Genomic DNA, 10,779 nt, shown 5'->3' with positions numbered 1-10,779 from the left:
TGTACTGTGGCATAACAAGAACGCATGGAACGCAACTATTATTAAACACGGGGCGGACCAATAAGCGGGGTTAGCAGCCGTTTAGGGCCCCAGGGAATTAGGAGGCCCCGACCAATACCAAGAAGCCTATATAATCATATAGTACTTATTACTTTTCTATCATATATTGTATGGTCTGTCTATAACCATTAAGATGTTAACGTTATTATTACATGTTTTCAAATGCGAGGCCCCCCATGATTCATGAATAGTGGAACGTTCCTATCGTACTGCACATGCGCAAGGTGTGAGCGGTTCAAAGACGCTGTCAGATGAGAGTAGAGCAGAGGAAGACTTAGAGCGCGCAAGAGTGAGAGTTTTATACATTTGGAACAAATTTAGAAATAAACAATGAAACGCAAGTGGAGCTGGAAAAAAGAGGGGAAAAGAGGATATAAAAAAGAATGTGGCTAAACTCCCGAAACATAACTCTCTGTCTCTCACACACCCTCACTCTCTCTCTCTCTCTCTCTCTCTCTCTCTCTCTCTCTCTCTCTCTCTAGTCTTTCGTCTGCGACTTAAGACTATTTGCATGCTGCTTCCAACAAAATGCAGAACCGAAAACAATGCAGCAAAAAGCAAGCATATATGGATATATGTGATTGTATGCTTTTTTTTGCAACATGGAACACAACTAATATTAAACAACAATTAGAACGGAATCACAGTGAGGCTTAAATAAGGTGACTAATTACACTAAATACAAAAAAGGTGAGCATTAGGTGGCGTCACATCCAGACAGGGCAGAGAGAAGACGGCCATTTAATTAATCATGTGTCATGTATATGATGCCAAAGAGAACACAAAGAAGAGCACTTATCGGGCAATTGTCTTTTGTGTTATTTATATCCTGACCACTCCTAACTCTTTCATCAAAGCCTACTATCTTACAGGTGGCAGATACAACTTAGACCAGTCATACTGTACACTGAGGAGGTGTTTTAGATTTTGGTAAGATTCGGATTCCAAATGACTGATCGCTAAATTGTTGATGACTGAATATGTTTTACTGATGTTAGAGTTATATTTGCACATGTATGAATTCAAAACAAGAAAAGAATTATTTACATCCGCCTTCTGAACTGTCCTGTGACTAACACCAGTGAAGTCAGATCAGATAAAGATCCATGCTCGTGCATACTGACTGATTCATCATGATCATTTGCACTTTAGACAAAAATAAATGCAATTATTTTACAAATGTTTATTTATTATTTATTGGACAGATAATATTTTGATAATAAATTGCAAATCTGACAATGACAATCAGAAACTGTTTATTCCCCAAAGATGGACACGTCATTTATTGTGAGATCTACATGGTATATACAAAAATGTGTACTAAATACACAAAAACAGGTCTAACATGGCTGTGGCACTTAAGTAAACAATATCACACCTTCCCCAAAAACATTTTTTAAGTAAAGACATGAAATGAAATTCAGAATTTTAAGTAATGTCAGTTCAAGTTTTATGTTAAAAATGACCTAATATGTTAAGTGAGATATACTTAAAAATAAGAGTGCAAAAATGTTGCACTATATTTGATGCCAAAGAGAGTTAGAATTGTATTCTTGATCAAATCACCCATAATTAAATATCCCTATGGAAGACTATCAAACACTGAGAGAACGGTGCTTGACCCTGGAATTTTTTCATATTTGTCTGAGATAAAATTTCTCTGTGTGTTGTTTTATAAAATCTGCTCTGGTTTTCACAGATTTATATTTTTAAATAAAGTAAGTAAAGGTAACGTACTTTATTGTCATTGTATACAGTACAACAAAATTTGACCGCACCGAGGACATAAACATAACATTTAAATATCTTAAGAAAATGAAAAAATGAATTAAGAATAAATACATGAGTATGTTGTAAAAATAAATATGAGATTGCACATAATATTGCACGTAATATACATTATATTGCACGAAAGTATAAATTGAGATAATTCTGGTTCTGCCACGCCTTCTTCTATCAAAAAGTGGCTATTTGGTTGTACCTTCTGTAGTAAAGGCTACAGCACGGGATTTCTGACCACAAGCGTATAATTGTAATGAACTAGATTTCCCCCAGAATCATGAGCTACACATAACAGGAAATGTCAGACAGATCATGAGTAAGAGTGAGAGTGTAACAGGAAAACACAACAATAGTATTATTGATTCACGTAATAGTTCCAACATTGAGAAATTTTGCTTCAAATGTTTACATGATCAAAAAAGACTCACAATCACATGTAAAAAAAAACTATGATTAGATGAAATGATGAAATATGTGTTTATTTATTTGTTTATAAGGTGTGTGTTAATATGCAAATTAGCTCATTCCTTTTAAACACATTTCATTTTTAATTGTTCTTTCTTTCTTTCTTTCTTTCTTTCTTTCTTTCTTTCTTTCTTTCTTTCTTTTTAATGTCACTAACATTTTAAAAAAAAATGTTTGTGGCCTGGAGACAGATTTAACACAGATTTAAAAATGTGGCTGAACTGAAATGATTTCTGCGATTAGAACTTATTGAAATACATTGTGATAATTCTCTGAACAATAAACACCAGCTTCTCTCCCTACCTGACTTCTACCAGAGCTTGGATAAGGCCTCTGATGAGACGCCATGCAAAACGAATGATGAGTCTCGTCGGCTCAACGTACACATGTGAGCAAACACTTTCTCTGTTAACTCTGAACAAAAGCAGACTGAAAACCAAAATTGTCGACAGTCATCTCTGTGATGTCCTTCGCTTGACCACCAAACTTAATCCTGACCTGCCAGCCATCCTTCACTGTCCAGACACCACAGCACCAGATCAATGAAATCTGTGTGTGCAATGATGAGACAGAAGTTCAGCCATTTTGGTTTTTATGAGATTTAATGCTATATGATAAAGGTATAAATGTGATGGACTCACCTCGAGAAACATCAGAAGAGAATTTCAGGTGCCTGTCTGAAAAGTCGGTCTCGGATTTAAAAGGAAGTTTACTGCAGACCAGGCCGAACAACAGAATTCCCAGACCCCAGATGGTAGCAGGAATGCCCATATACATGTTGAACATCACCCACTCTGGAGGACAGAATGCAAGCATTCCTGAGTGTGAAGAAGAGAAAATACGCAGTTAGCAATGTTTCACACACATACTCACAGTCAATCAACGTTCTCCGCTGCATTCCCTTTGATTCTATCATCAAAATGATGTCTATTTCCAAATGACCTGCATACATTCTGTATGGAACGTCCAACTGCAATTCTCCACAGCCAAAGTCAATCAGTTTGACCTCCAGTCGGTGTTGATGAGCAGATTCTCAGCTTTGACATCACGGTGTAGCACTCTACTGTCACAGCAAAACTGTAAACACGAAAAAATTAAGAGTCAATGTGCTCCTGAAAGTCTTCCTTGGGTCCAAGGAATGCAAGTCCAAGTTCTGTTCACCTCAATGTCCTACGTCACCTAGTGTCAGAGAGATCTTAAAATATTTATTTAGGTGTGCTCATCTCAATTGAACGTTTGCATTTCTTATATATAAACATAAATAAACACACAGAATATTGGGCTGTACTTATTATAATTTACTTTTAATTAAGCAAAATCAAAAAATAGCATTTTAGGTAAAATCTCATATTAATGAGCAAACTTTACTGGGATCAAGAATATTTGTTGCTTATTGTCTTCATAACAACTTTCATTTAGATTAAATATAAATATGCATATTATAACAGATCATGACACTCTCTGTACTTCACTGCATTGCATATCATCCCTAATTAAGGAATAAAACATTTCAGAGATTTTTTTTATGTTTTTATATCAAATAAACAATGACAGGGTTTTGCAATCAAAAAAAAAAGGCAATTTTTACAGGCAATCAGAATTATTGTTACCATCCAGAAGTTAATGATTTTACAATATATATGAGATATATGTAATTCAAACTGTTGTAGTAAAACACTTTAGGACATGCTATTATAGCAAAACTAGTCAACATCTGGATGGTAGCAGTTATTAAGGTCTGTTTTGGGCCACATCAAATAACCCTGTCATTGATTGATTTCCTATAAAAGCATGCCTCCCTTTATTTTCTCCTGATAAACCCATCAAGCTTTATGTGATGAATCAGATATTTGAGCAGAGAAATCTAAAACTTTTCATTGTTGTGGCTCTTCAGGACTGACATATCATTAATCTATAAAGTACATGCTTCTAGATTTTTTCCAGGTCTGAACACATTAAAGAATGTCTACAATGTTATGAAATAGCAAATCTTGAAATATTAAACTCATCCTAACAAGATCTCAATCCACTTTCACTTTTTTCCCCGCACTCTTGACCCCAGACCCTAAGGACGCCAAGAAAGTCCACCTTTTCTCCAGAAAGATCCAGCTAATAAATGTGTGTTAGCAATCACAGCAAGAACATTGTACACCATCTGGGGTCACTGACTAGACCAGACCATGAACATCAGCACTAAATGAGCTGCAACATGTAATTACAATAATTGACTCATTATGATTATTGATTAAATGGTTCTTAAAAAAATAAAACAGGTGTAGCTCTCTGATGTTGGTGTTGAATACACGAATAACTCCATTCTTCATCAGGTAAACTCACCTCTGAAGTTATCTTCTAATTAAACAGATTCATTAGCACATTGACAAGTACACATATTGATCATATTGTAGTGAACCTGAACTTGAAATATTTTTCCTTTTGGATGTATTGTGTTTTGAAACTTTAGTACAAAATATGTCTCTTTTATCTATAAAAGGGCATGTGGTCCAAATATGAAAGAAGACTTACAGTTTGGTAAGCGTTCATTCAAACACAAGTTTTGGAACTTGTGTTTGGTTCTAAAAAAAAAGTTTACAAGAATAATGTGATATTTGTCTCCAAATTTATTCAGCATAGGAATCTATTTTGGCAATGTTCAGAAGATGGTTCTGTTGTGCGCAATTACGCGAGGCTTTGCTTCTGGTTCATTATAACTCCTCTAGAAAATCCTGTAGACAAAATCCAAAATGTTTAATAGAACTTATTTTATTAAGTTATGAACATTAGAATGTTACTGGAATATATTTGTAAATATTATATATATATATATATATATATATATATATATATATATATATATATATATATATATACATATACATATACATATATATATATATATATATATATATATATATGTATATATATATATATATATATGAATATAAATATTCATATGGAAGTTGCATTCAACGCACACAAGGTGATAAACTTGTTGGTAAAGGATGCAAATAGCTTACAGACTGAAGCCTATTGGGCTCAGTGACTGTAAAAATGTAGTCTGATGGAGTGCCGCTACCAGTTCCACAATGAGCGCTGGAACTGCAGCATGGACTTCAGGGGAACCCTCCTGAAGCGAGGTAAGGCTTTAAGAGGTGGATCATGCTGGAAATAAAACTAAAATGAAGGAATCATGAGACGTTCTGTTCTCATACCGCATGCATTAACTCAGTGCTATTCCCCCCTGAGCCTGAGTGCAAGACCAATTTATAACCTGAATCATTAACCGGAGTGAATATGTTTTTCTTTAGTTTATTTTGACCCTAAAAATTAATTTCAGGTTACCAGTTACAGAAGACATAAGTACAACCCCAAAGGCAAGGGAAGGTAATACTGTTTCGTTCTGATCATGGGTGCATCTTTTGAAGAATTTGTAGAAAATCTATTTGTGTGTATTTGCATTTATTACCTGGAAGGTGCACAAGCTAAAAAAGTTACCTTTATTTGTCACATATACATTACTACACAGGGAAATGTTAGATAATATATAGATAATAGTCAGATAATATTTTAATAATAAATTGCAAATCTGACAATGACAATCAGGAACTGTTTATTCCACAAAGATGGGCACATCATTTATGGTTTCATATTTACATGAAATATACAAATGCATGTACTAAATACAGAAATACAGGACTACCACATAAAATACATGGCTGTGGCACAAAACTTCCTTCCTAAAGTTTCCTTTGGGATTATATGAAACAAAAATGTGCAAAAACACAAAAATAAAATTTGAACATTATAACAGTAAAATAAACTATGTATCTCTGTAACATACACATCTTGTTCAATCTACTTTTAAAATAAGATTTTCTCTAAAAATGTGAATATATGTTTTATGTACCAGTGATTATGACATGCCTGTTGAACAAATAAACAACAAACAAAAGAATTCTCATTCTCCCAACAACATTTTTCATTTGCTGTAAACCTGTAGGAGCTTTAGTGTTACTTTGGGTATAAATATACAGTTACACACATGTAAAATCTTTTTGTCATCCATTACTTTGAACAAAAAGAGACAGATGACTGCTCACCTGCACAAATCAGATAACAGATGAAATCTAATACACACCCAGGTTGTGTGCTTGTTCGGTCCATACATTAAAAAAAGGTCACTTCTGAAAGGGTTGAACATTTGCTATATACTGAAGTCATGAGCACACTGTCCCTCCATATAAGGAGAAGTAAACAAAACTGGGTCCAAAGATCATGTCTTTAGATCTGCTCCAAATAAACTGAACTGCAATCAAGCAACAGATCAGCAAAGTAAATGCTGGTAATGTGGACTTAAGACATCTGGTTTTTATATGCTATTATCATAAATAACAGACTTTCTTGTCTCCAGCTTCCGTTTATTTATTTTCTTGGTTTGGAAGTTCTGTATGTTCTGCACCTTTAGGCCTATACTGAGGTGCTGCACACTTCTTATTTCCTATTGTTTTTTCCCCAATTGTATTGCCTTAATTTCCCATTTCTCCTGCATTTGGATTTGCTTCCGACTACGAATTATACGCGATCGCTTGTGCTGAAGATTATCAGTGATTGTATGGTTTATTTGTGCAACATAAGCTAGGTAATAAAGTGACATGATATGTTAACATAGCACAAAGCCGAAAGCTGGAAATACATTAAGTGATGGAATACTGTGCAATGGATAAAGCATTGGATTTACAGAAAACTGCAATGGTACGGTTTAGGGTTTTACCACCAATTTCTGGAATTCCTGACCTGTTCATCAACCGTTATCATGCAAAGTAAGACAGTCTGGCAAGCCTAGACATGCCCTATTTAGCCATTAAACCCGCTGATGTCTACAGGTGAATGTCTACAATTAAGTTTAAGCTGCATGTCTACCAAAATCTGCCAAAGCATTAGGAGACAATGTTCCAAGCTGCTGTAGCTGCACCACCTAACAAACAACCGAGTGCTGCACCAACTACTGCTCCTACAGCCATACCCGGAAACCCCATCGCCCCCGCTAACACCGCCCCTGCAAATGCTCCTTTTCCTACAGCCGCTGCATAATCCACAAGTCTGAGAGTGAAGCCGAGTCTCTCTGCGATCTGCATCTCTGCCTTTTCCCTGTTCTCTAACCTGATCTTTTTCTTCATAACGCTCAGTTTCTCTTCCCAGATCTTCCTGAGAATGCTTCTTCTTCAGTTCCTCCAGCATTGCACTGACCTCCTTCTTTCTGTGATCTTGGAGGATTTTTTCCTCTTTCCTGATTCGTTTATCAGCATCTTCAAACTCCGAATTAGAAAAAATCCCATGTTCTGCCACCATCTTTTCTATTTCCTCAAACAGCTGCCTTGTCATTTCACCCTCACTCCTGTTCTTCATTCCACTGAAGACCAGATATCTTTGGCCACAGTCCTCAAGAAGCTTTTTGAACTGCTTATTTTCCTTCATACTGTCTTCTGACTCGCTCAACTCCTCTTCTTCATGGTATAAAACAATCATTGTGTATTTCAAGATTTGATCTCCAAAGTAGCGCACTAACGGTTTATAAATGTCGTACACATTTGAGGGTATTCCTGATGGATTTAGTGTGAACAGGACAGCATGTGGCCCTGGACAGGAAAAACAAACCGCCTTCTTCAGCTCTTTTTTTAACGTATAGTGAAATAAATCGTGATTGACGAGATTTGGGGTGTTGACCAGAGTCACTTTTTTCTCAGGGATCTCTCCTGAAGTTTTAGTGGTCAGTATAGTGTGAGGATCAGCGCCGGTAAACACCGCTCGCTGCAGGATCGACTCGGTCAGAGAGAACTGCTGATGACCAGAGCTTCCAAATATGATAATCCTCAACGATGTACTCACTGCAAGTCAGGATTTAGTAGAGAAACTTTCATTTTATGTACAATAAACATTTTCAAATACATCTAATGGATGAATTTTAAAAGAAGCCTCCAGCTTCTTACAGCCTTAAGGGCTAAAAACAGACGAGAAAATAGACGATGCAGAATTGTATTATAAATAAAACATCGGACGCCATTGAAAATGACATGTTACTTATAAAGATCAATCATTACAAATCATTAAAGAAAGAATTTTCCTTTAACTACACCAATAATAAATAAGTGTCACTCACTAGTAGGCGGTTCTAAAAGGCTTCTCCTGCGTGTCCGCTTGGCAGGCCACTGAACTGCCGGAGCACCTGAAAAGCAACAGCATTTTTTTTTAAACAAAACAAAACAGAAAGAATATATTATACAAAAAGACATAGTTATACTGGAGTCATTTTCTTACCTTCAGCTGCTGCCATCTTCTTTTTGGTGTTATTGAGACTTGTCCTTTATGATGACTGGATAAATGCCAGAAATGTAAATGTAAAGAGATGTACACACGTTAGGATGTTATACAAAAACAATTCATTTCTGGCTGGTAATAAATCACCCCACTTAATGCTGGGACACGTTCCAATAACTCCTCTCCGTTGCTGATTATGTTAAAGCGTAATAGATGGCATTATTTGATGGCATTTCAACATGCTAATAAACATAAAATACTAAATAAAAATAATTGTTTATATTCAGATTTTGATTTGTTTTGAAGTTCAGTGTAATGACACCTCTATGAGGTAGAGTTTAGCTTAGCTGAGCTAGCGCGAAAAAACACTGATACACAAACAGTTATATACCGGAGAAACGGTACCTTTTAATGTCGCTGAGATCTGCTTTAGCAGCAAAATGTGACACTGTACGCTGTTATCAAAGACCTGTAATAGAAACCCAAAGTATGAGTTGGTTGCCAGATTGAAAAGAAAAAACAGACAGAGTACAAAACCCTAAACAAAACAAAAAAATTACGTTATTTTGTTTAGCTGTGCCGTTCAAAGTGTTGTATCTATATATAATAAAGAGCAAGGAGGTGTGTATGTTGCAGCTGTAAAATAATATATTTAAATCCCAGCTTTGGCTCAGGACAGAGATATGTGATCCACCTGAATATAGTGAATATAGATGTGTTTTGTGGCAAGTCCAACATGTTTGGTATAAACAGGACACCATGTGGCTGGCCTTGGACAGATGAAACACACATCAGCTTGTTCTAAGCTTGTAGTTTTCTTCTAGTTTAAGCTTGTTGATTCATTACTTCCTCACCTCATAGTCATTTTGTAACTCATCAGTGTGTATATGAGTGTATTATAATGTTTGGAAAAAGCACTTTGTGATGATTATATGGTTTCACCTCTGCATGCAGGCGTTAAAACGGAACGATGGGAATATAATAAAATAAAGTCTGTAGAAATAAATCTTGCTCTAATAGATGAGATTTAAATGTATAGATCACAATAAATATTATGAAATGGTCGAAACAAAAAAAACTAAAATAATCAAAAGTTGAATGAAAGGAGTAAACACACAAGCAGGAGAGAAAATCTGTCCTTACCTTGCTCTCTCTCTCTCTCTCTCTCTCTCTCTCTTTCTCAGTTTGACACAGAAGCAACCATTATTCCTGCTACTCGTGGTGACAAAACGTGGAGCTAAAAAAAAAACCTGCAGCAGAAATCAAGCGTAGCCACATGGCTGTGGCATACCAAAGAATATCAGTGACTGTATGCTTTTTTTGTGCAAAATAAGCTAGGTTATAAAGTGACATGATATATAAACATAGCACAAAGCTAAAAGGATGGAAATACATGCAAGTGAACTGTGCACAGTGAACAGTACAATGCACTGTACTGTGGCATAACAAGAACGCATGGAACGCAACTATTATTAAACACGGGGCGGACCAATAAGCGGGGTTAGCAGCCGTTTAGGGCCCCAGGGAATTAGGAGGCCCCGACCAATACCAAGAAGCCTATATAATCATATAGTACTTATTACTTTTCTATCATATATTGTATGGTCTGTCTATAACCATTAAGATGTTAACGTTATTATTACATGTTTTCAAATGCGAGGCCCCCCATGATTCATGAATAGTGGAACGTTCCTATCGTACTGCACATGCGCAAGGTGTGAGCGGTTCAAAGACGCTGTCAGATGAGAGTAGAGCAGAGGAAGACTTAGAGCGCGCAAGAGTGAGAGTTTTATACATTTGGAACAAATTTAGAAATAAACAATGAAACGCAAGTGGAGCTGGAAAAAAGAGGGGAAAAGAGGATATAAAAAAGAATGTGGCTAAACTCCCGAAACATAACTCTCTGTCTCTCACACACCCTCACTCTCTCTCTCTCTCTCTCTCTCTCTCTCTCTCTCTCTCTCTCTCTCTAGTCTTTCGTCTGCGACTTAAGACTATTTGCATGCTGCTTCCAACAAAATGCAGAACCGAAAACAATGCAGCAAAAAGCAAGCATATATGGATATATGTGATTGTATGCTTTTTTTTGCAACATGGAACACAACTAATATTAAACAACAATTAGAACGGAATCACAGTGAGGCTTAAATAAGGTGA

General features: G+C 36.0%; 1 pseudogene; it reads right to left on the bottom strand.

Annotated features, from left to right (window-relative positions):
• Positions 1 to 7,210: 7,210 nt before the first annotated feature.
• On the bottom strand, positions 7,211 to 10,045 carry LOC131345376 (GTPase IMAP family member 9-like; annotated as a pseudogene).
• Between the last annotated feature and the right edge of the window lie 734 nt (positions 10,046 to 10,779).

This window comes from Hemibagrus wyckioides, linkage group LG24, assembly GCF_019097595.1.
Source record: "Hemibagrus wyckioides isolate EC202008001 linkage group LG24, SWU_Hwy_1.0, whole genome shotgun sequence".
Lineage (NCBI taxonomy): Eukaryota > Metazoa > Chordata > Actinopteri > Siluriformes > Bagridae > Hemibagrus > Hemibagrus wyckioides.
The sequence above is the reverse complement of the archived record's forward strand: the minus strand, read 5'-3'. Positions and strand labels throughout refer to the sequence as shown.